At 45.2% G+C, this 27,045-nt stretch overlaps 1 long non-coding RNA gene and 1 other non-coding gene across 2 annotated transcripts; one reads left to right on the top strand and one right to left on the bottom strand.

Moving 5' to 3' along the window:
- Positions 1–5,018: 5,018 nt before the first annotated feature.
- On the bottom strand, positions 5,019–5,124 carry LOC120639346. The gene has a single exon (XR_005661352.1). It is a non-coding gene; the product is annotated as a small nucleolar RNA R71 (small nucleolar RNA).
- A 2,199-nt stretch (positions 5,125–7,323) lies between these two features.
- LOC120711940 lies at positions 7,324–7,780 on the top strand. Its single transcript, XR_005690551.1, has 2 exons — positions 7,324–7,382; positions 7,561–7,780. It is a non-coding gene; the product is annotated as an uncharacterized LOC120711940 (long non-coding RNA).
- Positions 7,781–27,045: the final 19,265 nt, after the last annotated feature.

Raw genomic sequence — 27,045 nt, 5'->3', positions numbered from 1 at the left:
TTGGATCTCATCGGATCCTGCTAATCAGGAGCAATAGGGTCAAGCTCTCTCCCCCTAACATTGATACCCTATCCGCCTACAGGCATGGGACCGCGCATAGCTAGCTCAGACCGGGTCCACCCTCATATGGATAAGTGGTGTGCACGTTTGACATTGTTCTGTTTCCGAATCTATGATCTTAAGTCCTTAATCTTGCCGAGGCGAGCATCTTCGTCAAAGTGCGTCTCCGTCAACACGGTCCGCGTCCGGCACCCATTACAGGTGTTGCCCGCCAAGCTCCGTCGAAGTTCCCGAAGGAACAATCTTCCCAAAGGAAACTCGCACCCGCCACATGTGCTCCGTAGGATTATGCCCAATAGACAATCCCCAGCCCCAAATCCAAAGATCGGGCATGGTTCGCTTGCCCCCGCAAAAACCCCTAATCACTGACTCCTTATATAGGAGAATCTTCACACGCAAAGACTACCATAGTAGCTAAAGCATTTAATAATAATTCAAGGTAGTCTTGGGAAATTCAAGTAATACAGTAATTAAATAGGCCATGCAGGTATATCTCGTCATAACAGGAAAGTAAAGCCTACCATATCAAGCAAGCAATGCCTAATAGGCATTCAATCGTAGATGGGCGTGAACCTGATAGTTCTTCGTAGTCTTCCCAGGTGTCCGGGGTCTTTTGGTCATCCGATACGTCCTCCTGGATCTTTCGAGTGTCGCGGTATCCTCTGGTCGTCCGGGACGTCGATCAGCTTCTCCCGGTAGGGACCTAATCATAATTATATATAAACACAGGGACAAAAGTGCAAGAATGCACAAAACTACTCAAATAAGATCCAACTCACAACAAAACCTACTCTGATGGGTAGATCATGATTTTAGCAGGATTATGAAATTGATTTCGCATTTTTCAGAGGTCCGGTTGATTTATTATGAATTTTCTAAGATTAAACTATTTTTTAAAATTAATAAATAATTTCCAATAAAGAAAAACATGGTTAGTGACACGCGGCAGCCTCTGGGCGTGCCACGTGGCAGCCTCTGGGCGTGCCACGTGGCATGCTGACATCAGCATGACGTCATCTATGGGGGTCTTGCTGACGTCACCGTTGGCCGGTCAATGTTGACACCGGTCAACGGGTCCACGGCTTAGGGGTCCACGTGTCAGCTGAAACGAACCGAGTTCCCAAAAGGAGAACCCGACTCCCTGTATTGTCGTGATAGTCTCTGGATCAGTAGCTATCACATACAGAACTCATTTCACATATCGCAGTCATACTTTGCGATCAAACACAGCAGAGGTTTAATAACTATATAATCCGACAGATTGTAGTACGAAATTCTGGTACAAGCCCATTGGGCTAAAAGGAAACAACTAGAACACGGAAGCGATAGCTAGACTTCTGGGCATCCTCCATCTTGATGTCCTTTCTCCACAAGCAAACTTGAGCGAAGCACGAGTCGTCCTTAGTCCTTCCTTCTTCATCATCGTTGTCAATCTTCGAGTCTGACCTGCATGTACCAAACTATCTCCAAGGACGGGATAGGTTCACGTCACCATCCGTATGCAAGCTTTAAGTAGATGCAATATAGTATAGAGAATAGCCAACAGTTAAGGCTAGGGTTTCCTATGCAAGCAGCCAGCAATATATATAAGTCATCCATATCACCTGGACGCGGGCCATTCCGGCATCCTGGACTCCCGGTCAAATCTCCTGGCTATATAGCATCTGCCAGATCTCCTGACGCGGGCCATTCCATCATCCCGGACTCCCGGTCATATCGATCTTCCACTACGTAACAATCCATCCCAGGTTCGGTGCAAGAACTCCCTCTTCCCGCACCTCAGCTGCTATCCGAGCAGAAAAAGTGGTACTAGAGGGAGGTAGAAACATCAAGGCACACTAAACTAGATGAAGTAACATAAGAGTAGGGATGTATATGACCGAGTACATGGCTATACGTATAGTTTTTTCCTACAGGGGTTGTACACCTGTACCCACTCGCCACGAAGCCAACTGGCAGCAACACCGTCTGACTCCGAGGCACCGGTCTACTGAGAACAAGAACTAGCAGCCATGGTACCATCTTGCTTTCTCGGCTTGGGACGCAACCTCTCGCTAGAGGTCACCCCGGGACTGTGAAGCCATCTAGAATAGGATTCCTACGAATCCTGCGAATCGGGGAACGCTAGGTCAACACTTGCTTTCCCTGCACTGATACTACATCTACCAAATGGCTTGGCACCGTACTTACTAGTCTCAGACCGGATCCACCCGCATAGTGGATAAGTGGTGTGCACGCTCACAAAGTCCCACTAGTCATAGTTACCACATAGTTACCGCAAGTGGCCGCGACGTGTGATGTTGGTGCACGGTAGTGCTAGGGCCAGAAAAGGCAGAGGCATCAAGGCGGAGGTGGAAAGCGATGGTGGCATGGCGAGCAAGCCTGACACGTCGTGTTAGATACACGTGCAGGCTATGCCGGTGTGCGCGCCATGAGTGCTCGATGAAATGCCCGAAAGGCTTGCCATGTTGCGAACGCGATGGTGTGGCTATGTTCATGACCAGAAGGTCATCTCGAGGCTCGGATTCAACGTGTGCCATGGTGCCAGAAAAGGTGCGACCTTTCGGCCAGGACGATGCACGTGCATGTGCTTGTAGACGGCCATTATTTCATATTTTGACCGTCAACTTCTCAGAATAAATTGAGCTTTACACTATGTTACATTCATATTTTACTTAATTGTAATGAGTTCCACAATTTTTGGATGAGTTTTGATTTCAAGTGAACATGTTCCAAAAATGGACGAAAATGGGTGCAAACCCAGGCCAACCGGCCTCTCCTAGGCCGGCCAGCCTGGCAACCCTGAAGACGAGGTCATGTCTTCGATCCAGAGGCAAAGTAACACTCCCACAATGCCTCTGAGTCATGGATTGAACATCAGTTTGATCTAACGGACCAAAAAGCTTGCATAAGGATCAAAGGACCCACAACTCAGTGAGAACTCGTGTCCAAGTCATCAATCCACCACCCAGGAAAGATCACAAGCATACAAGTGCAACTTCGGCGCAATGGAGGGCTAAGGCGAGCTAGAGGGAGGCCGTCCAGCCTATCACGTGCCTGCGTACAATTCAAGCAATTTACACCGACATTAGGGAGGAATTAGAGACGTCCAGGAGAAGGTTGGAGCCACGTGGTGACACCGCTAGGCCGGCCGGCCTACGGGAGGCCGGCCGGCCCCACATGGTAGCCTCTCTCATCCCGGCTTCGCGTGGAAGACAAGCACACCGACCTTACTTGCTTATAACTGACGCCACGTGCTTCACCTGCTCGGAGCTGACCTAGGAAGGCTATAAATTGCACTCCCATCCCTCACTTGTAACACACACCATTGGAGCTCAATCTCTCTTTACTTTCTAGAGTAGGTTAGTAGTTTGGGAGTTAGAGTCGAGTCAAGCCTGCTCGGGATTCTGGAGTCTTCGGAAGTCTGGTATAGCTCTTGTATCCTTCTTTTGACTTTATAAATATAAGTTATCTTCTCTACTTTTCTGAGTCAGCTTTATTTTCCGCATTCTTTTGTCTCCTCAAGTTTGAGTATTCAGCTCGAGCGCAAAACTTTTACCTTTAGCTTAGGCTAAGTTATCTCTCTAGTTTTAGGGATCTTACCTTACGGGTTTTCTTGCCCGGACTAAAGAACTCAAGTTAGTTCTCTACGTTGAGGGGGATTTCTCTCGAAGGCGTTGGTAGTGCAGGTTACAGACGTGGTGTTCGAGTTTGGTGTTAGCTAGAAAGTGTGTTCCACCCATTATGGACGTGGTGTTCGAGTTTGGTGTTAGCTAGAAAGTGTGTTCCACTCCACAGAACCGTTGTGGTAGGCGGCAAGTGGTGACAATCCTGTTTGTCCCTTGTAGTCCACCACGTTCGGGTATTTTCATAGCAGTAGTGCAGGTTGCCATCGGACTCCCCTCTCATCTCTTTCTGAAGTCCTTCTTTTCCAGCGCCGAAGTAAGCTCTGAGTCCCCAAAGATTAGTTAGGTGTTTAGTCTGATCTAGAGAGGCTAGTTCAATAGTTAAGAAGTGTATCAGGTGTATTATCTCGCTCGTTGTCCTCCCAGCTGCTACCTCTCTAAGGAGTTGAGCCCCGTGTGTCACTCGATCATTAACTGGCCATTTATCCTATCTACCTATCTGGCTTACCCCCATCTAGTTAGTCAGTTGATTAAGATAGTACGATTATCATTCGATTTACGATACTCTTTACCATAATGCTTCCCTATGGAAAATTACGATACCCTAGAACACTCCAAGGTGAAGTGCTACAGTGGTGATTCTGTGCGCTTGCGGAATATATATTCTATTGGGCATAAGAAACGACAACAAGCATTTCTGGCGCCGTTGCTGGGGAAGCAATTGGATGAAGATATCGTAAATAGTTTGATATACTTCACTATATTATCACCGCTAATCTTTGTGGGCTTATCATTGCTCTCTCTATCTTTTTGATTGATGCAGTGCAGTGCATGACCAATTTTGACCTACCAAGTAACTTCAATCTGAATACAAAAAGAGTTGGGAGAATTGTGAGACGCCACGCCACGTCGTCCTACCTCAGAAAAGATTTACTTGGCATTTAGGTTCCCCATCCATATCAGCTTCATCACCCATGGCTCAGAAGATTCTTCGTCAGTTCTCAGCCCTGTCCAGCAGCCACATTCCTACTGGACTGCACCAAGACAAAGCCGGCAATGATGGTTTTGAGCCGAAAACTGCACTGGTGAACATGGTCCAGGCAAGTCCGTTCTGCGGTAAGGCATCTGAGCATGCCAATGCTCATCTCCAGAATTTTCTGGAAGTGAGCAATACCATCAACCACAAGGGAACTACATTGGATATCATCCGCCTTCGGCTATTCCCATTCTCACTGCTCAGGAAATCCAAGACGTGGTTCTACTCCAACAAGAAAGCTTTCACAATATGGGAAGCTTGTTCCAATGCATTCCTGACCAAGTACTTTCTAGTGGGCACCCAGAACAGGATCTCCAGAATTCAGCAATTGTCGGATGAGACCATCCCAGAAGTCTGGGAACGTCTCCAGGAGTACATTCAAGCATGCCCACAACACGGCATAGAGGAATGGCTGATCATTCAGAACTTCTTCCGTGGCCTGAATCAGCAAGCTCATGACCACGTCGATGCAGCAGCAGGTGGTTCCTTCCTCTCTCTCGACGTTGCAAGCGCAAAGATGCTGATTGACAAGATAGCTTCCAACTAGAGTTGGAAAGTTGAAAGGCAGCCAGCCCATCCCAAGGGCGTGCACTGTTGGCGCCTACCAACGTCACCTAGCGATGACGCCCGCAGACGCCAATTTGGGATGGCAGTATTTCATGAACCACGAATAGATCCGCAAGCGCACGGAATCCCGTTGTAGCATTTTACCCGGGAGTATACCGGGGTGTCATTTATATTTCCGCAGGGAATGCGATGAGTGAGAGAATATATAGATCAGTTGGTGAGCTCTATCTAGATTGGATATTCTCATGCATAAACAGGGGTAAGATAATAACATGGTAGGAGGTAGTGTGACACACACACACAAACTACCCTCTTGGATAAAAGAATAAAGGTTACTTTAGGCCGGGAGCAAGGTAAAAGTCAGAGCTCGAGTCAGCTATGCTAGGCTAGCTATATCTACACTTTCTCATTAGTTACTCGTCAGAGATTAAACTACACAACAGGGAGATCGCTATCAAAATAACGGGAGAAGCCCGTACACCCCGGCGACTTTATGTACCTTCTACCCCCATACCGAATGTGAAGGATTACTAAAAGGCACGGACATGGCTGTCACCACCTGCCGGCTACCTCTACAAACCGTGGGTATAGTTGACATCCAGCAACTCTTAGCTAATCTAGACACCATGTCTACACTAGTAAGGGATACTCTAGTGTCCCGCGCGGAGCCCCCACCCTCCGGATGGACAGACATCACACTAGAGCAATCATATGAATACTGGAGTAGTTGATAGAGTTCTAAGAACAAAAGACTAACCATCTCCAGCACAGGGCGATCATGCAATGCAAGCATTGAATAATAACACAACCATGACAAGAAGCTTATACTCGATAACTCAGAATATACTTCAAGCAGATATCGGTAACCATAGTCTAATTCTATTACAAACGACCAAATATTACAAGAGAGAGCTAGAGATGAACCCATACCAGACTCTCAAGCAACTCCGGCGACTCGATGACTCCTAGACTTCTCCTAAACTCCACTAAGCCTAAAGACTATGCAAGGAATGCAAGAGAGAAAGAGGTGTGTGGTGTGTGTGTGTGTGTTCTATTCTCTACCCCCCTTCTATTTATAGCAGGGAGCCACCAGCCGCAGCACCCCAAACCGACGTTGTGGGCCAACAGGGAAGCGCCACGTGCCTTGGTTGAGGTGGTGGGGCCCACAGGCCTGGCCGGCCGACCAGGTAAGTCGGTTGGCCTGCCCGGGCAGCCAACCGCCCCCAACTTCCTGGAGTGGGCTTGTCTTGGTCTCCCTTTGTCCTAAAGTTGAGGCACGGCCCGCCCAGCTGGGTTTGCTTCAGTTCTTAGGCTTCCTTGGTCCATTTGAGCCTGAATCGGTACTCTGATATTTTCTATGATTTTGTGTCGGGCCAAAATGTGCTTGTAACCTGCATATTAGCTTGAAAACACAACTTGCATATTCTAAAAGGTAAAGTGTGATTTAGGAACTTTATTGGATAAGGATGCGTGTAAGAAATGCAAACTCCCATGATTTTCTGATCAAGTTGACGCCTGAAAATGGTCATTAGTGAGTGTCAACAAGATTCCCCAAGCTGTCCTTTGCTCGTCCCGAGCAAAGTAGGACAAATCAGGTTGTTGATCAGAAAATCATTTTGATTCGTACCTTACATGTTATGTCATAGTCTGAAGCAAGGAGATTCATCTATAAGCTTAAATAAGTTGGTTAGCATATCTTTGCTCAATTGCCTTACTCCCTCATGGGGCTTTTTAGCAGTCTCCTTGTCTTAGACTGTTGAGAGTTAGAATGGTGCATAAAGCAGTACTTGTTCATAGATCCTCAATCCATCTGGAGACACTTTTTTTGAAAGATTTTTGAAAACATGGCAAAGCTCCAGGATATATAACTCTCTCGAGGCACTCATCTTGTATTTCCTTACCAGGGCAGTGTTTGCCTTTGATCTTCCCTACTACTACAAGTCTTTGTGGAGCTCAAGGTAGGATAAGAACAGAGCACATTTATTGTAAAGTCAAAGAGAGGATCCATAGAGAAACAAGTCATGCAATCTCGATTAAAAGGTGCAAGTGTATGAATGGATGGATAGATGGATGAATATGGCTTACTCCTTGAGGTAATGGCTTTTATCTCTCGAATCATCCCTGTCTCTCTCTCTTTTTCTTTTTCTTTTCTTTTTTTTTTGAGACATGGTTACCCCTTTTTCTCTCCTTTTTTTTGGGTCATGCTTCTTTGGCATGCCATCTTTTCTCTTCTTTTTAGGGCAACCATAATCTGACTTTATTTTATTTCAGGAATGTTCTACGAGAGAGATCACCAAGACATGGAGCATTTATTGATGTAGAATGGATGGTGGTGCTAATTCCTAGTGTAGAAATATAACAAATGGATGAGACGTGTACGTGCTTATGATCGAGAAAGCATGAGGAGCATCTTACTAGGGTCACCCAATTTGACAAAACCCAACAGAATATCAAGCAGCATATGTATAAGGGTTTTTCATGGAATATGACATATGGCTCTGGTAGGACATTGCATATCTCTGGGAAACTTGCCTTTTAATTTTTTTAAAATTTTCTTTTTTTTGAAAACAACTCCAGACTTCAAGCATCACTAGAACAAGCTTGCATAACCTTATTTACCATATCTAAACTCACAACAACTTAGACTCAGATCAAGCATATGCAACCCATGGAACTTTCAGGTTTATTAGCAACATATTTGTATAACCAACGAATATAAACTCAAGAGAACTCTTATTTTCAAACTAGGCACAACAGACATGATAGAGCAAAGCAAAACTCATCCTTTCAACTTATCAAAAGGGAGTTAAAACATTCTTACCGCGCATCATGGAAAAGGGGAATAAAGCAGTAAATTTTTATTTTGTTTTTGAAAGTTTTTATCAATTTTTATTGAAAGCAAATAAAGGGATACAGTTGACTTAGGGGAGGGAGCCTCCCCCAAGCTAGCTCTTTGTTTAGGGTCAAAAAGCAGGACCTTTCTCCATACCTGATCAGGTTGATGTCATTTTGTCCGTACCTAGAGAAGTAGTAGCGGTCAATGACATCTTGTTCTTCTTGCGCCACACCTTCTTGGTCTTCTTTGGTGCCGTAGGCGGCACAGGAACAGGATCCTCGGATGTTGGATAGACGATTTCCAGATCTTCCCATACTGTATTGGTGATGAAATCAGGGATCTTCTGATCATCTTCCACTGGCTCGGTTGGTGGAGTATGAATTTCCCAATCCTCCCAAGCTGGCTTGAAAGAGGGGTGATAGTCTTGATCATCCCAACCGGGCTCTGCCCATAGCCCTTGTTTCTTACTATCCTCATGAATCAGAAATACCTCTTTCTGGTTTTGGAATTTAAATTTCATGGTCCTTCCCCTGATACAGAGGCTGATTCTTCCTCTCCCCACATCAATTCTGGCATGTGCATCCTTGAGGAATGGTCGCCCAAGTATGAACGGAATTCCAAAATCTCCTTCCATATCAAGGACTACGAAGTCCACCAATATGTAGGTATTCTTGACTTTTACCAATAACTTTTCCACAACTCCTTCTGGATATCTTATCGTGGAATCTGCTAGCTGAACACACATAGTGGTAGGGGAAATTGATGGATAGCCTAGCTTCTCGAAAGTTACCTTGGTCATGATGTTGACGCTGAATCCAAGGACACAAAAGGCGTGATCAAATTCATAATCAAAGATTGAGCAGTTGATCACTAGGGTTCCGGGATCTTCTCTTATTGTGGCTGCCAACTCACCCCACGCACCTCTTCTTGGGTGTGTGAGCTTCTCTGCATAGCTAAGGGATGTCCTGCTAAGGGGATCTTTCCACATAGCATTGATGACATTCACGCTTTTCTAGAGTTGATTCGGGTTGCCCCAGAATCTTCCCTAGTTCAGCAGCAGGTGTAGCAGCAGCTAGTTGAGCCAATTGAGTTTCTAGCGCCTTATTGAAACTCAGCTGATTCTTCATAGCAGTGGAGAATCCGTCCATTTTGGCATGGTTGGTCTCCATAGATTTGTCTGTAGCGGCTAACTTCTTCTGAAGGGACTCATTGATCTTCACTTGGCCGTAGACAAGATCTCTCAAGGTAGGCTGGTTAGGACCGAAAGAATTTGAATTCCCATTATCTCCTTGGTAATATGGGCGTGGTTGATTCCACCCCTGACCTCCTTGTGGACGAAACCCATTGCTGCCATTGAGGAATAGAGCTTCTTGTTGGGTTTCTGGGCAATTGTTGCTCGAATGTCTAACATTCCCGCAGACCTCGCACGTCATGCGAGTTTCCAAGGCTTGAAGTGTTTGCATCTGAGCCTTATCTTGGGAATAATCCTCAAATTTCTTGAGGAGGAGATCAATCTTCATAGCGAGCATGTCGGCCTCCTTGACGGAGTGCATACCTCGCTGCGCAGTTGGAGGCGATCATCGCTCCAACCTTGGTTGGAAACCATCTTCTCGATCAATGATGTAGCTCTTTCAATGGTCAGCGAGAAGAAAGCTCCACCCGCAGCGGCATCCACATGATCACGGGATGAATGTGTCAACCCGTTGTAGAAGTTCTGTAGAATGAGCCAATTATCCATTCAATGGTGCGGACACGGCAGAATATACTCCTCAAGCCTCTCCCAAGCTTCCAGAATTGACTCATTTGATGCAAGCTGGAAGTTCGAAATCCGACCACGAAGAGCATTGGTTTTGCCCGTCGGGAAGAACATCGAGAGGAACGCCTTGGCACATTTGTCCCAAGTATCCACAGCAGCCTTGTTAGCATAAAACCATTGCTTCACTCTCCCCGAGAGAGAAAACAGAAACAGACAGAGCCGGATTGCATCTTGCGAAACACCCTTGATAACAAAAGTACTGCAAAGCTCCAGGAACTATTGGAGATGAGCGCTGGCATCCTCATTGGCCCTGCCACAAAATGGGCTGGCCTGCACCATCGTAATGAGACCCGTCTTGATCTCGAAATTTTCTCCTCCGGTGTTAACCTTGGGTCCGGTCGGGACCTGGCTAGCAGATGGAGCAGAGTAATCACGGAGTGTCTTCTCGGCCATAGCTCTAGGAGCTGACGATGATGCGATGACTGGATCAACTGCCGAGAGTGATCTCCGAGGTGATACGAGATGAGCTCGCGTCCTCCTCAAAAGTGACTCTGGATCGGAATGAAAGTTTTGCGGCAAGTCGAAACCGGTCATACACTACCCTGTTTTCATATCAGCAAAAACAAGAAAACAAAGCCAAGTTAGCCTGTTTAGCAAGCGAATACCAATTTCGATTTTGTTCACAACTCTGTCTATATATTTCACTCTGTGCCTTCCCCGGCAATGGTGCCAAAAATGCTTGTTGGCGTCTACCACGTCACCTAGCGATGACACCCGCAGACGCCAATTTGGGACAGCAGTATTTCATGAACCACGAAGAGATCCGCAAGCGCACGGAATACAAGAGAGAGCTAGAGATGAACCCATACTAGACTCTCAAGCAACTCTGGCGACTCGATGACTCCTAGACTTCTCCTAAACTCCACGAAGCCTAAAGACTATGCAAGGAATGCAAGAGAGGAAGAGGTGGTGTGTGTGTGTGTGTTTTATTGTCTACCCCCCTTCTATTTATAGCAGGGTGCCACCAGCCGCAGCACTCCAAATCGACGTTGTGAGCCAATAGGGAAGCGCCACGGCCGACCAGGTATGTCGGTCGGCCTGCCCGGGCCGCCAACCACCCCCAACTTCCTGGAGTGGGCTTGTCTTGGCCTCCCCTTGTCCTAAAGTTGAGGCACGGCCTGCCTCAGCTGGGTTTGCTTCAGTTCTTGGGCTTCACTTGGTCCATTTGAGCCTGAATCGGTACTCTGATATTTTCTGTGATTTTGTGTCGGGCCAAAGTGTGCTTGTAACCTGCATATTAGCTTGAAAACACAACTTGCATATTGTAAATATTAAAGTGTGATTTAGGAACTTTATTGGATAAGGACGCGTGTAAGAAATGCAAACTCCCATGATTTTCTGATCAAGTTGACGCCTGGAAATGGTCGTTAGTGAGCGTCAACATGCATCAAATCGACAGTGTCGACATGTTGGCCGCCAAGATGGATCTTCTCATGAAGAAGCTGGAATCTCCGCACCAGGAGGTTAACCAGGTTATGGAGTCTCGGATGACATGTGAAACATGTGACGAGACTGGGCACTCGGGTAGCTCATGCCCATTTACACAAGAGGACGCGAACTTCATTGGAACCAATGTTGACGCCTACCAACGTCATCACTGGAAATCAGCGATGGCGTCTGCAGACGTCAATGGAGTGGCAGGTATTTCATGAGCCACGAATAAATCCGCAAGTGCACGGAGTACTGCCGTAGCATTTTACCCGAGAGTAAACCGGGGTGTCATTTATATTTCTGTAGGGAAGGCGGCGGTGTGTAGAATTTAATTAAGTTAGGAAGAACCACTATGGATTAATGTCAATGATCCAAACAGGGGAATAATATTCATGGTAAAGGAGATAGTGACACACAAGCACAACTACATAATATGCCTAGAACATCGGAGAGGAAAGAGCAAGATCAAGAGTAACTAGAGCCATGGTCTACCGTACTCTCATGAGCAAACCGAACTGAGTCGTTCATAAGCAAAGGAAAAGCCAGATCAATAGACTAGGGAGACCGCATCTAGATGAACAGGAGGAGTGAACATCCGACGGCTTTATGTACCTCCTACCCCTCTATCCGAACGTGGAGAATTACTAGGGCTCGAACAGGGCTGTCACCACCTGTCGGCTACCTCTAAAAACCGTGGGATAGAGTTGCACTCAAATGTGGTCATCAACCCAGGCACCACGCCTGCGCTAACGAGCACCACTCTAGCCTTGCACAAGGACACCCTTGTCTATACGGGGCCTTAGTTCTAGAGCGCCCATTTAAGGAAGATGAAATAAAGTCATGATACATGAACTAGTCTAAGCATATGAATCACTCAAGACAATCATAACTCATAAGAAGGATCACATACACACAAAGAGCATATGAACCAAAGTACTGAATAGAATAAATAAGCATCTAGTACAAACTTAGTGAATTACATAAAGAGAAGGTAAAAGACATACCAGACTCTCCACGAAAACTCTAAGACCTCGAACTATGACTCAAACCCGAACTCCTCTAGTCCTAAGACCTCTACAAGAGATGCTAACTACATCTCTTCTTGGATTGAGATGAGATTGTGTTGGATGATGAGAGAGATTGGATGCTTGAAATGGAGCCCCTCCCCTCATATATATAGAGGGGAGCCACCCTCTCCTCGGCCTGGAATTGTGTACGAAACACCTTGAACCGACATTGTGAGCCAATCAGAGGTTGCCACGTCACTGACTTAAGGCGGTGGGGCCCATGGGCAGGTCGGCCGACCGGCCGGCCTCCCAGTGGGCCCACCGACCTTCTCCTTCATTTGGGCTGCTTCTGGTGCCCACTTGTTAATAGTTGTGGTTTGGGCCCTTGTTCTGCATTTCTTCTCTGGTGGCCTTTTGATCCATGTGTGGAGATGTCTGATTGGTTAGTGTTTGCTCCTTGCCCAAAAGGGTATGATTGCTCTCCATTTTCAGCTAAATCCTGCACTCATAGAAATGCAAGTTCACCCATTTATTATGGCAGTATTGATGCTAAAAAATGGTCGTTAGTGAGCGTCAACAAGACCCCCCAAGCTGAACTTTGCTCGTCCCTGAGCAAAGCTAAACTTTAGGTTGTTGATCAGGAGTTGCTGCAATGCTTCATTTCTTCATCATGCACAAGTTACAACAAAACATTCTATCTCGAACTGATTAGGTTGGTCAAACTTTGCTCACCCGTTTTTCGTCAATCTCCATGGGGCTTTTGGCCTTCACCTTGTCTTGGGCGGTTGAGATATAGAACGATCCATAAAGCACCACTTACCCATTCTTTGCTCAAGATTACGTCCGGAGGTTTTCAAAAGTTTTCAAAAATAAAAACAAGTTCCTCAAATGATACTCTCATTCACTCAAAAGTGTTTGTATCCTCACCAAGGCCTTTTGTGTGCCTTCTTTCTCCTACTTCTAAAGAGTTTTGTGGAGCTCAAGGTAGGAAGAAAAACTAAGGCATACTTGTTTCAAATATTTTGCAAAGTCAAAGATCGGACCCAAAGAGTAAGCAAGTCATACAACCATGATCGAGAAGTGCATGTGTGTGGGTATGTGGTGGACGGAGTGAAAAGCGAGAGAATAAGATGCTCCAAAATTTTGTCTCTCCCTTCTAATATTTTGGGCATGGCTACTTTCCTTATTATTTTCTTTTTGCATGGACCTTCATGTGTCCATTTTTTTCATGGGGCCTTCATGTGCCCCCTTTTTTCTCAATACATAGCTCATGCCCTTTTTGGAGAGAATTTGGGAGAGACTTTATGGAGTATGGAACATAAAAGAGGATATGAATGAGTGGATGGTATGGAAATGCTATCCTTCCGGTATGGAAGTTCTAGCATATGGAGGTGGTGTGTACGTGATTCTCGATTATGAGAGTATGAAAAGAAACTCACAAAGGTCACAACATTTGACAAAGCTCAAAGTGATACAAGTAGCATGTAAGAAGGTTGTTTCTTTGTAGGCTTCATGCATATGGCTCTGGTAGGTATTTCTCATCATCGAGGGACTTTTTATTTTGTGGTTTTCAAAAATAAATGTTCCGGACGTAAAATTTTGCTCAGAACAGGTTTGTAGCAACTCTAATTCATCATATCATATTTCTCAACAGCTTAGACTCAGATCATGCACTCGCAACCCACAAAATTTCAGGTTCATGGTAAACTTTTTGAGACTAACAAACTCAGTTCTTGGAGGATATGAGTTGTAAACCATGCATGACAAGCAAATTAAACAGAGCAACTGTTTATCATTTCAACTGGAGAACTTAGGCATTCTTACCGCTCATGAGAAAACAAAGCAAATGACACTTAAAGGAAAATAAAGATAAATGACTTGAATTTTTTTAGCATGCAATGCAAGATGATGAAAAGGGAAATATGCAAATGCAATATACATGTTACCTTCGGGGACTTCTTCCCCCCAAGCTGACTTACTGACCGGGTGGAGGGTAGTACCCATGATACCGGTAGAAAGCTAGAGCTTCTTCACTTTGCTTTCGCAGCATCTCCATGGCGGCTTCGTGGTTTGTTTGTTGCTACGCGTGATATCTTGCGGTGTCTTGAACATGTTGGGTGAGAGCTCCGTGGGTCTACTGTGTCCTATCATCGATGTCGCCGACTCGGATATTGAGGTCATTTATCCTCTAAGAGAGGTCGTGATAACCTTGGGCTGAAAATGAGCGTCGGGCAGCAAAGAGTGGAGGTTCTCCGCCCGAACTAGAACCACTGGCGTATGCCCAGTTTGTTCGTGCGGGTTGATCCCACTCAGAGCTGCCACCGCTCTGCCAGGATGCACCTCCAGCTTCAGGTTGCGGGACATATTGGTCCCAACTGGACTGCTGTCCGGATGAGGGTCCGGCGGCTCCAGCAGTGGGTGCATATCCTGCATAACCATGAAAAGCTTGTGGTTGTGGTGGCGGCATATCCATCGCAGCATTCCGAGACCTACTTCTGGTCATCCTTCCCGACACACTACTCCTGGGAGGTGCTTCGCTGGGCTGCAACTCAAAGGTATAACCACGGCTTTTGTATAAACGAAGTCCCGAGTTAGGAAGCGGGATCTCGTTTACATAGCCGGGAAAGAAGAATATAATTGAGCCATCTGGAGCACTTTTTAGAGTGTGTCCTTGAACCAAATAAGCCAAATCAATCGATGGCCGTGGTGTAGTGATATAAGAAAATCGAGCCCAGTTTAACACACCCAAACTTGTGGCAATTCTAGTGACCAAAGAAGTGCACTCGACTGGTCCGGTCATTCGAAAATTTCCAAGCCATTGGCGAACCATTTCTTGCATAGGGGCAATTTTTATTTTGTTCACCATGACATAAAGAATATGAAGTTCGTCCATACGAATGGTCCGGACATCATCTCTGGGAAAACACATGAGAGCAACCCATTTATGCATCAAACGTAAAGTCGGATGCTGAATATCATTGCTACAGGGATGCGTGTACGCGTTTAGCCCAGAGATGGTGTGCCAAAAACTTTCTCAGTGGTAGCCCTTAGTTGCTTGCTCAAGGTCAAGACTACACTTGTGGCGAAAACCCAAAACAGTACTCAATTCTTTCCAAGACAACGAAAACTCCTCTCCGAAGAATCGAAATGAAATCCCGTTGTTTGTTTCCACAAGGGTGCAAAGAAACTGAATGGTAAAATCTCGCGAACCCAACTCAGAAATTTCAGCAAATGAAGACCAACCCACGGCTTTCCAAACACTCACAAATTCAGCATTAATACCTGTCTTTTCTAGCAGGTCCTCGTCGAACTCCCATGTATGACCGAAAGTCCGAGCCTTTAGGATGTTGTAAGCTTGGAGTTCTCACTCCCCTCGAATGTCGAGGTGGGAGTCATCTGGCGCCTCCTCTTCTTCTTGTTGTGCTAGTTGCTCTTCTGGCACCTGGGATTCGGCCTGCTCATCTTGATGAGTGTAGCTTGGCGTGGGGGTGGACGAGCGATGCGAGCTTGATCGGCTTGAGCTCGACCTGGTCACCTTCTTGAGTGCTCCCGACATCTTCATTCCGATGTTCCTGAAAGACATTGCAACAGACAAACAAGCCAAACACTTCGGAAGGATTATGCGAGAGTTAGTGAAAATCAAGTTAGCTGTCCAAGAGTAGGTAGTCCTTGTGGGGCATGGTTGCCTCTCACAAAAATCGTTCTTGTGGGTGATAACACTCCACAAAATCATTCTTGTGGGCGATGATGCACTACAAAACCGTTCTTGCGGGATAGTAGTACCACCACAAACACGTTCTTGCAAAGAGAAGAAGGTAAACACGAAATGAAAATGAGATTCAAATGAGATTGCAAAAGGGGAAAATCTTTTTCTTCTTTTTCTTATGAACTTGGAGAGAAACAAGAGCAAAGAGAGTAGAGGAAGGAAGAGCACGAAGTGGAGCTAGTAGAACTCAGGCAAGGGGAGTGCCTTGGGCTCCCTGTGCACCACTTCAGATAGAGGGGCGTCACCCCTGGTTCGGCCGACCAAGGGGGTCGGCCGACCTGTGGGTGGCCCAACTTTCTTCCCCCCTTTTCAATGATGCTTAATGACTGTCACATGGCCCACAAATGAGTGAATGGGTGTAGGGGTAGGCTGGTGCAGGCCTAGGAGTGGCCCCAAATGCACTTGGACATGTAAATCAGCCAAGTTCATGCATGCATTACACTCCAAATTTTTGTGGCTGCCATTTTGTTCAAAAATTGCCCCTTGAGCACTTGTCTAATTCCAAGATTCATGGGGGTTTATGATGCAAAAGATGAGAAAACAAAATATGCAAGGGTTTTCATGCAAAAGGTGTAATGTTCAAGCAAGAATCAAATGGAAATGAGGGAAATTCAAGCATGCAATGGTTGAAATCAAATATGAGATAACTACCGATTTACCTGTCGGCAAGGGCTCAAAATTTAGAGTCTTTTGAATGAGACATTTTATTCCATCAACCTTGATTATCTTGACGAAATAATTCCAAAGTGTGACACCGCTTCATAGAAATTGTCGGAAAAATTCGTACCTTGATGTGGTGTCTGGGGTGCTCGGGATTATCATTTGGTTCGCTTTTGATCGGGTTGAACTTCTCATGATAAATATCGTCCTGTGGTACTGCCCCTGAAGTGTTAGAAATTACTTACCTAGATTGCATCGTGATGTGGTCGCTTTCTTGGTTGATGTAGTGTTCATTGCTGTTGGTGATCAGGCAACGACAATAGAGCACTTCATTCAAATGGAGAATTCGAGCCTTTTCCAAGATTGGATGCAATCATGATCAATTCAATTGCCAAAGTGTTGACTTCTCGAAATCAAGAGTTCTAAATCACGCTTGTCTTGAAGTCGACTCAGATTCGTTGTGAAATTTATTGGTGAATTGAAATTAATCGGAGACTACCCCTGTCTTCACACAAAAAGAAGAAAGCATGGTTGTCCTGCCAGATCACTGGCCACTAACCATAGAGATTTTCCTTAAATAAATTCCTTATCCTATGCCTTCCCCGGCAACGGCGCCAAAAATTCTTGTTGACGCCTACCAAGATCACCACGAATAAATTCTTGTCCGCAGACGTCAATGGAGTGGCAGGTATTTTATGAGCCACGAATAAATCCGCAAGCACACGGAGTACCGCCGTAGCATTTTACCCGAGAGTAACCCATGGTGCCATTTATATTTCCACAGGGAAGGCGGCAGTGTGTAGAATTTAATTAAGTTAGAAAAAACCACTATGGATTAATGTCAATAATCCAAACAGGGGAATAATATTCATGGTAAAGGGGGTAGTGACACACAAGCACAACTAGATAATATGCCTAGGACATCAGAGAGGAAAGAGCAAGATCAAGGGTAACTAGAGCCATGGTCTACTATACTCTCATGAGCAAACCGAACTGAGTCGTTCATAAGCAAAGAAAAAGCCTGATCAATGGACTAGGGAGACCGCATCCAGATGAACAGGGGAGCCTGAACACCCGACGGCTTTATGTACCTCCTACCTCTCTATCCGAACATGGAAGATTACTAGGGCTCGAACAGGGTTGTCACCACCTGCCGGCTACCTCTACAAACCGTGGGATAGAGTTGCATTCAAACGTGGTCATCAACCCAGGCACCACGCCTGCGCTAACGAGCACCACTCTAGCCTTGCACAAGGACACCCTTGTCTATCTGGGGCCTTAGTTCTAGAGCGCCCATTTAAGGAAGATGAAGCAAAGCCATGATACACGAACTAGTCTAAGCATATGAATCAATCAAGACAATCATAACTCACAAGAAGGATCACATACACACAAAGAGCATATGAACCAAAGTACTGAATAGAATAAATAAGCATCTAGTACAGACTTAGAGAATTACATAAAGAGAAGGTAAAAGACATACCGGACTCTCCACAAAGACTCTAAGACCTCTACAAGAGAAGCTAACTATATCTATTCTTGGATTGAGATGAGATTGTGTTGGATGATGAGAGAGATTGGATGCTTGAAATGGAGCCCCTCCCCTCATATATATAGAGGGGAGCCTCCCTCTCCTCGGCCTGGATTTGTGCATGAAACACCTTGAACCGACATTGTGAGCCAATCAGAGGTTGCCACATCACTAAATGAAGGCGGTGGGGCCCATGCGCAGGTCGGCCGACCGGCCGGCCTCCCAGTGGACCCACCGACCTTCTCCTTCTTCATTTGGGTTGCTTCTGGTGTCCACTTGTTAATAGTTGTGGTTTGGGCCCTTGTTCTGCTGAATTTCTTCTCTGGTGGCCTTTTGATCCATGTGTGGCGATGTCTGATAGGTCGGTGTTTGCTTCTTGGCCAAAAGGATATGATTGCCCTCCATTTTCAGCAAAATCCTGCACTCATAGAAATCTAGAGGGACATGTGGAATTCGGTGATTTATTAGTAGTATGAGTGTAAGAAATGCAAGTTCACCCATTTGTTATGGCAATATTGACGCTCAGAAATGGTCGTTAGTGAGCGTCAACAACCAACTACAATCCCAACTCGGGATTCCGTCCTCAGCAAGGTTGGAATTCAAAGCCCAACCTCCCCTTCGGTCAACGAAAAGGTATGAATTTTAATAACAATTTTCAACCCACCTTAAAAGACCTAGTGTACGGATAGCAGCAAATAAATGACAACATTAGCAAGAAATTCCTTGCTAATGACAAGATTTTGGAGTTAATGACCGCACAGCTAGAGGGCTTTAACTCTGTTGTTGAAAACCAGTTGAACTTAACAAGATGATAGAAACACAAGTAGCTCAACTAGCCTCTTCTTGTCCTAACACCAACACGGGGAAATTGCCCGGGCAACCGGGAGTTACCCCGAAGGAAAGCGTTAGTGCGGTGACTACACGTGGTGGTAAGTCAACGCGAGAGCCACCTTTCCCAGAAGATGTAGGAACTCGGCGGAAGATCATAACTGCCAGCCATACGACGCTGATGATGAGGTGCAGGAGGTGGCCATCAAATCCAACACTTCTGCAACCCAGGAAGACCCCGTGGAAGCCCTTAGAACTTCACGGGATTACCATGATACAACTGCCTTACCGTTTCCGGAGCGGATAAGGAAGCATGTGGCCGACGAATAATTCGACAAGTTTGCCGGGGTAATAAAGAAGCTCTATGTCAACATACCGCTTCTTGACGCTATGTAGGTGTTGACGGCTGATAAGTACCAAATTTAGGCCGTCAACTCCTACATAGATACATAAAATATGAACATCAACCCAGTGGTAGGGGTTTAATACTGATCATTTCCGCGACTGTTGGTAAATATTTGTATGCATGTGAAAAAAGGTGAAAACACACTCCACAGTTCAAGGCAAAAGGCGCAAACCAATCGGAATGCGTCATTCAGGCTCGAATGGATCAAAAGAGGCCCATGTACCCAAGCAAACCAGCTTAGGACAGGATATGACCCATGGGATTAGGACAAGGGACACCAGGACAACCCAAATACCAAAGTTGGGGGCGATTGGAGTTGGTGGGTGTTGACGCTTCTTAAAGCGCCAATTTACGTACCGCAAGCGCACGGATCGTATAGCTTTTCCCTTAGAGTATTCCCCCAAGGTTTATCAATCCACAGAACAAGTGTATTACTATGCTTAACTAAGCACTAATGATATTGGTAAAAGATCTATATTGAGTGTTTGAGTGTGAAATAGATCTAATCTAACCAATCTAATCTAATCTAGACTAATGAGCAATGATAGATGTGTGCACAAGATATGAAGAGCATTTGTCCATAGGGTCTAGGATCACTAGAGATGTTATCGCCAAGCAACGAAGAACAGATCTAATCTACCAAAGGTGTGTTCCAAGATCAAAACCTTTCCCTACCGCATACTGTCACTACACGAGGATAATCGGTAACGAATCAACAAGAACACGATAGTTGATGTAATCTAAGTAAACCATGCAAGAGCAAAGCAAACCCAAAGCCAAGTCGCGAACTATTAAGCATCAAAGCATCATCAACAAGAATCGTGATAGATCAATCTCATAAAGGATTCGGCAATTACAACTCAAGATCTCCTTACAACCCCATGAACAAATGAGGACTTTACCCCATGAAGCTAAGTGAAGCGTAGTCGATCATGGTGACGAAATCTCCGGCAAGGGATGGATCCCTTGCTATCCTCCAACTTGCAGTGACGCCGAGGGACGATGAGGCCCCCGGTGTCGCCTTTCTCTTGTGTCTAACTCGAATGTATCTCTGGATGCTCTTCTCTAGATCCTCTCGATCTTTTATGATGCCCTTCTGCGATCCCTCCGCGATCCTCTTCTTTGACGGCGGCTTTGGGGTATTTATAGGCAGATATGGTCGGTGGTTTTGGTAAAACATAGATTAGGGTTGACGCATACTTCGTGCTGAAGAAAACTGAGACCGATTGGGCTCCGAAATGGGCTAGGCCGGCCGGCTCAAGGACTCCAGGCCGGCCGGCCTAGGCCCTTTCTGGCCCCTTTCGGTCCCATCTTTCGCGTGTTGAATCTTCCTCTTATTCCTCATCTTAGCCCAGTTGTAACCATGCGTCAAAACATCTCTGAAAATGTCCAATTTCCTGTCAAAATGCAACATGCTCCAAAATCCAGGACAAAATCGAAAAGGGTCAAGTTCGGGTGCCAAGTGGCGGGTTAGTACATGAATCATCCCGAAGAATTTACCAAAACAACTCCTAATCATATAGTAAAATGGGTACTTAAGGAGCGCCAACATTCCCCCCATGCTTAGCTTTTGCTCGTCCTCGAGCAAATCAAATCATCAAATCCTTCCATGGGTTGCTCAAGAGTTCTCGAACTGCAAAATTTACTTATGCAAACAAGTCTAACAATATTTCTTCAAACAAAGGTCAGAGGAGCAGCGAGGATAATCATATCATGGGCGTTTAAAAACTCATCCAATATTACTCCACAACTCTTACCTTTAGCCGGCAACTCGAATATCGACAACACTTGCTTTTCTTGCCATCCTTGGAGGTTTTTCTCTTTTTTTTAGTTTTTAGAAGCAAAATACCCTGCAACAAAGGTTAGACCAAAAATTCTTGCACAAGTCCTTTCATGTCTCTCGATATAAGTGGCTATCCTATTATTATTTGCAAACTCTCATTTCCCAAAAGTCCCTCAAGTATAAAGTGGGGCTATAGGCGAGGATTAGCAAAATATATACATATATTGTCAAATTAAGAAAACCTTCTAATGATTGCTTACCTTCCGAGCCAATGATCATGAGAGTTTCTCCATAATGTAAAGGGTTCAAGGGTAAGAAGATTTAGAATGATGGACATGTGCAAAGGCATACAAAAAGATTGACTTCAAGGCGCAAGCATCGTCCTCGTTGTCGGATTGCACATGGTTGGAATTGAGGATATTGTTCAAACAACAAGGCGATATCTCTTTGCACTTCTCTAACCATAGAATCCCTTCATTTATTCTTTTCTTCTCATACATTTTTTTTCTTTCTTTCTCTTGAATTTTCTTTCTCTGTTCCGACCCTTTTCATAGGACACTTTCTATAAAACATAGATAGGCAAATCTCCAAAGTGTCTCCCTAAATTTGTAGAGCCCGAACCGAGACCAGAGAGGCCTAGGCCGGCCGGCTCAAGGGGTGTGGGCTGGCCGGCCTGGGGCTTTCACAGGTCGGATTCGGTCCATCTTTTGAATACTCCTTCCTTTCTTCATCCCAAAATTATGTTTTATACAAATCATGCGTAGAAACAGAACGTATCCTCATAATTGGGTTGTGGTCAAGGAAGACGATAATAAACAAGATAATCTCGGGTTCGGGTTTTGGAATCCGGTAGATTTCATGAGTTGTTCCAATGAGGAATTCTCATTACCGAATATTGACATGGCTAGCAATTCAGAGATGAAAAAATATGGACATGATCATTGCTCGAAATTAGAACTCCCAAGAGAAAGAAATCCTAACTCAACTCAATGTACATCCAATACTTATGGTGGAACGAATAAAGTTTTTGGATGATAGGATTTTTACTCTCGACTTGTCAAGAACTTGATCAACCTTATGTTTGTAGGGGTTTTATTATTTTTATGAAATTAAAGTCCTCCAAATCATGCCTTACTCGCAAGCGTAATCAAAACCAAGTGCTAGATCAAAGCTCAAGTGTGGGTATTAAGATGGACGAATAAATTACTAAGCTCCACAAATACGAACTAATTTTCATGACAACGCTCGTGAACAATTGCTTTAAAGAAAATAAAGTAAAACTGAATGCATAAATAAAATTGCACGATCCAACAAAAACAAAGACTCTTTTTATTTTGTTTTCATGACTCAACGCTAATTTAAGACTCACTCTCACACATGCGAAAAATAAAGCACACAATGCTAGACTATGACTCTCACACATGCGAAAAATAAAGCACACTCACACGACGAACTTTCGAGTAAACAAAGACCAAAATTCAATCTACGAGTCGTCACACCTTCCCCCCCCCCATGCTTAGATTATGCGGCGTCCTCGTCGCAATGATATAAAAGACGGGTGTCATGCTCGTCGGTGTTCTCAACGGCACCTCAGGCAATTGCATCTTGGGTGCCCTCCTCCTTGCTTTTGTAGTTCTTCGACCATCCCGAATAACTTCCTTATGTTGCGGACAAGGAAGTTGTAGTCTCTCTCAACCAAGCTCTCGATGTCGTCCATCCTTCGATCCATTGCCACGATTCGATCGTGACACCTATCGATGGTGGCATGGAGATCCGCGATTTCATTGCGGCACTTGACACAGCACCCGAAGTGATGGCCGCCGCGGTTGGGGCTGTCGTCCTCGGGATCGTCGTCGTCCTTCTTCTTCTTGCTGCTATCGCCTCCGGAGGGGTCGTCTTCCTCCCTTCTCTCCTCTTCGGGCCACCCCGGCCAATCATCATCGTAGTCACGACCGGTGGCGCCCCATGAACCAGGGCTCATGATGCTCTCCCAATCGCTGTCCCCCGCATAATCCTTCGGCTCCGGGGTGTGCTTGATGTAGTTCTTTCTTTTAACTTCGAGGAGGCGCAAGGAACGCCTAGGCGCGGGTGGCTTTTTGTCTTGTCACTTCTCGCCTTCGTCTTCGTCGCTGCTGATGACGACGACCACCCTTTGGGCTTGAGCTAACTTCTCGTTGTACCATTGAAGGCCCTTCCCTCCGACGCTCATCCTTGCCTGAGTATTGAATTTCTTCGGAGGGGCTTTCACTTCACATCGCTTTGCTTCGACAAGGAGGGGCTGCGCACCGGTTGCCGAGATGGGGCTAGGCGTCCTTGGCGTGGGGGTGTCGGGCGTCATGCCCCTCTCATTGATCTCCATCGCTTCAATCATAGCTCTTGCGCTCGCTGGACCAGCCATTGTCGATGTCTCTCACGAGGTGGTGGTGTAGATTGAAAAGTATGAGAGAATAGATCTAACCCGCGCCTCTATTTATGTCCCGAAAAGACTTGGACGAGAAGTCCAAAATCTCTTCGGTTTTGGCATGCGAAATCTATAAGGCACAGGTTTGAAATTTCCTTATATCGTACCTACCAAAAATTGAGATAGATTCGCACACGAGGAGGCTTAGGCCGGCCGGCCTAGGGGTGTTGGGCCGGCTGGCCCAGGGGGTTTTTCAGCCCCCTAGACTCCAACTTTTTCCGAGGTGCACACCAATAAATTAGAAGCCTATATTTTACTCAAAGTTCATCCAGAATAGAAATAAAACTATGAAAATAAAATCTAAAAGAGAATATTTACAAACTTACCTTGCTTAACGTCGTTAGGCTTGACGTTTTGGTTCCTCATCCATGGTGTATATGTCAATGTAATGAAGGGGCACGACGTCGGGCTCCAAGAATACCTTTAGTCGCTGTCCATTCACCACATATTGGTCACCTTTCACATCCATGATTGTCACCGCTCCCGTGGGTGAAACCGAGTGTACGACGTATGGTCCATCCCATTTGCTTTGCAATTTTCCTTTGCCAAAAAGTTTGAATCTTGAATTGTAGAGTAGGACCTTGTCTCCTTCTTTGAATTCCTTGTTTTGTAATCGTTTGTCGTACCATCTCTTCATCCTTTCTTTGTAAATTGATGCACTATTGTATGCTTTCAATCTTAACTCCTCCAATTCGCTTATTTGGATTCTCCTTTTAATTCCAGCGGCTTCCGCATCAAAGTTCATTTCCTTCATTGCCCAATACGCCTTATGTTCTAGCTCAACCGGCAAGTGGCATGTTTTTCCATAAACAAATTGATAAGGAGTCATACCAATCGGGGTTTTGTGTGCCATACGATATGCCCATAGTGCATCATCTAGTCTCTTCGATCAATCTTTTCCTCCTTTTACCACGGTCTTCTTTAAAATGTCCTTCAATTGCTTGTTCGAAGTTTCCACTTGTCCGTTTGTTTGGGGGTGATAAGCCGTGGACACTCTATGTTCAATTCCCAATTTCTTCAAGCATTTACCAAAATCTTTGCCCATGAAGTGTGTCCCTCCATCGCTTATCAAGATTCTCGGGACGCCATATCGAGGGAAGATTACCGATTTAATCATGTGTGTGGACTCCTCCATTGATGCCTTCCGACATGGCATAGCTTCAACCCACTTAGAAACATAATCCACCATCACCAATATATGCTCAAACTCATGTGAGTTCACAAATGGTCCCATGAAATCGATTCCCTGGACATCAAATAGATCTATTTGCAAATTGTAGTTCAATGGCATGGCATTCCTTTGCGAGATATTCCCCGTCCTTTGGCATTCCGGACAAGTCGAAACAAATCTTTTCGCATCTTCATGCATCTCGGGCCAATAGAATCCACTAGCCCATACCTTAGCTTGAGTTCTAAAGTGCCCATAATGTCCTTCATATCCCGACGAGTGACACTTTCTTAGAACTTCTTCACGTTCCTCTCTCGGTATGCATCTTCTTAGGACTTTATCTTCTCCATATATATAAGTATGGTGGATCCCAATAGTATTTTCTTCTTTCCGCAATCGCTCTTCTCCTTGCATTCTTGTCCAAGTGATCCAAGGGCATCCCTTTTATTGCCCTTATTATTTCATTCATCCAACTATCTTTGTCGAGAATTCTATATAGGTGATCATCTCTCATTTGATCCTCGATAGGTTCTTTCCCATCATCTCCATGGTTCATCCTTGATAGGTGGTCGGCCACAACATTTTCTGCCCCTTTCTTGTCCCTTATCTCCACATCAAATTCTTGTAGCAATAGGATCCATCGAATCAAGCGTGGTTTAGCATCTTTCTTGGACAAGAGATACTTGATTGCCGCATGGTCGGTATAAACTATCACCTTTGAATTTACTATGTATGATCTGAATTTTTTGAAGGCGAATACCACTGCAAGCAATTCTTTCTCCGTTGTTGCATAATTGAATTGGGCTTCATTGAGAGTCTTGCTTGCGTAGTAGATAGCATTTACCTTCCCCTCTTTCCTTTGTCCAAGAACGGCTCCTACGGCGTAATCGCTTGCATCACACATGATTTCAAAAGGTAGATTCAAATCCGGAGGTTGCATGATAGGAGCACTTATGAGGGATTGCTTGAGTGTTCGAAATGCGTGAAGACAATCACTATCGAAAATGTACTCCACATCTTTTTGGAGAAGTTGTGTCAATGGCTTGGTGATTTTTGAAAAATCCTTTATAAACCTCCTATAGAATCCGGCATGACCGAGAAAGCTCCTCAAAGATTTGATGTCCGTAGGTGGTGGCAACTTCTCCACGGTTTCTATTTTTGCTCTGTCCACCTCTATCCCTCTCTCGGAGATAACATGATCGAGGACAATTCCTTCTTTCACCATGAAATGACACTTCTCCCAATTAAGCACAAGATCAACCTCTCCACATCTTTTAAGAACTTTCTCCAAATTTCCGAAGCAATTATCAAAGCTAGTACCATGCACCGAGAAATCATCCATGAATACCTCCATAATCTCTTCTATGAAATCTGAAAATATAGCCATCATGCACCTTTGAAAAGAAGCGGGCGCATTGCACAATCCAAAAGGCATCCTCCGATATGCAAAAGTTCCATACGGGCAAGTAAGCGTGGTCTTATGTTGATCATCCGGATGAATAGGTATTTGGAAGAATCCCGAGTATCCATCAAGGTAACAAAAGTGTAAATGCTTTGCCAACCTTTCTAGCATCTCGTCAATGAATGGTAGTGGAAAATGATCCTTCCTCGTTGCCTTATTCAATTTTCTATAATCGATGCACATCCTCCATCCCGTGATGGTTCTTTGCGGTATCAATTGCTCCTTCTCATTTTTCACAACCGTGAGTCCTCCTTTCTTCGGAACGCAATGCACGGGGCTTACCCATTCACTATGTGGCACGTGGTATATTATTCCGGCATTCAACAATTTGATAACCTCCTTCTTCACCACATCACGCATAGCATGGCTCAACCTTCTTTGATGCTCTACGACCGGCTTGTTTTGCTCCTCGAGTTGTATACGATGTGTGCAAAAAGCGGGGCTAATACCTTTCAAGTCGTTAATCGAGTAGCCGATCACCTTTTTGTGCTTCTTCAATAAATTCAGCAACTTCTCCGTCTCTTTCGGGCTCAATTCGTCGCTAATAATCACCGGAAAAAGTCTTGCCATCTCCCAAAAATTCATATTTCAATCCCTTGGG

The sequence above is a fragment of the Panicum virgatum genome, chromosome 6K, assembly GCF_016808335.1.
Source record: "Panicum virgatum strain AP13 chromosome 6K, P.virgatum_v5, whole genome shotgun sequence".
NCBI classification, from domain to species: domain Eukaryota; kingdom Viridiplantae; phylum Streptophyta; class Magnoliopsida; order Poales; family Poaceae; genus Panicum; species Panicum virgatum.
This window is presented reverse-complemented; position numbering and strand designations above follow the sequence as displayed.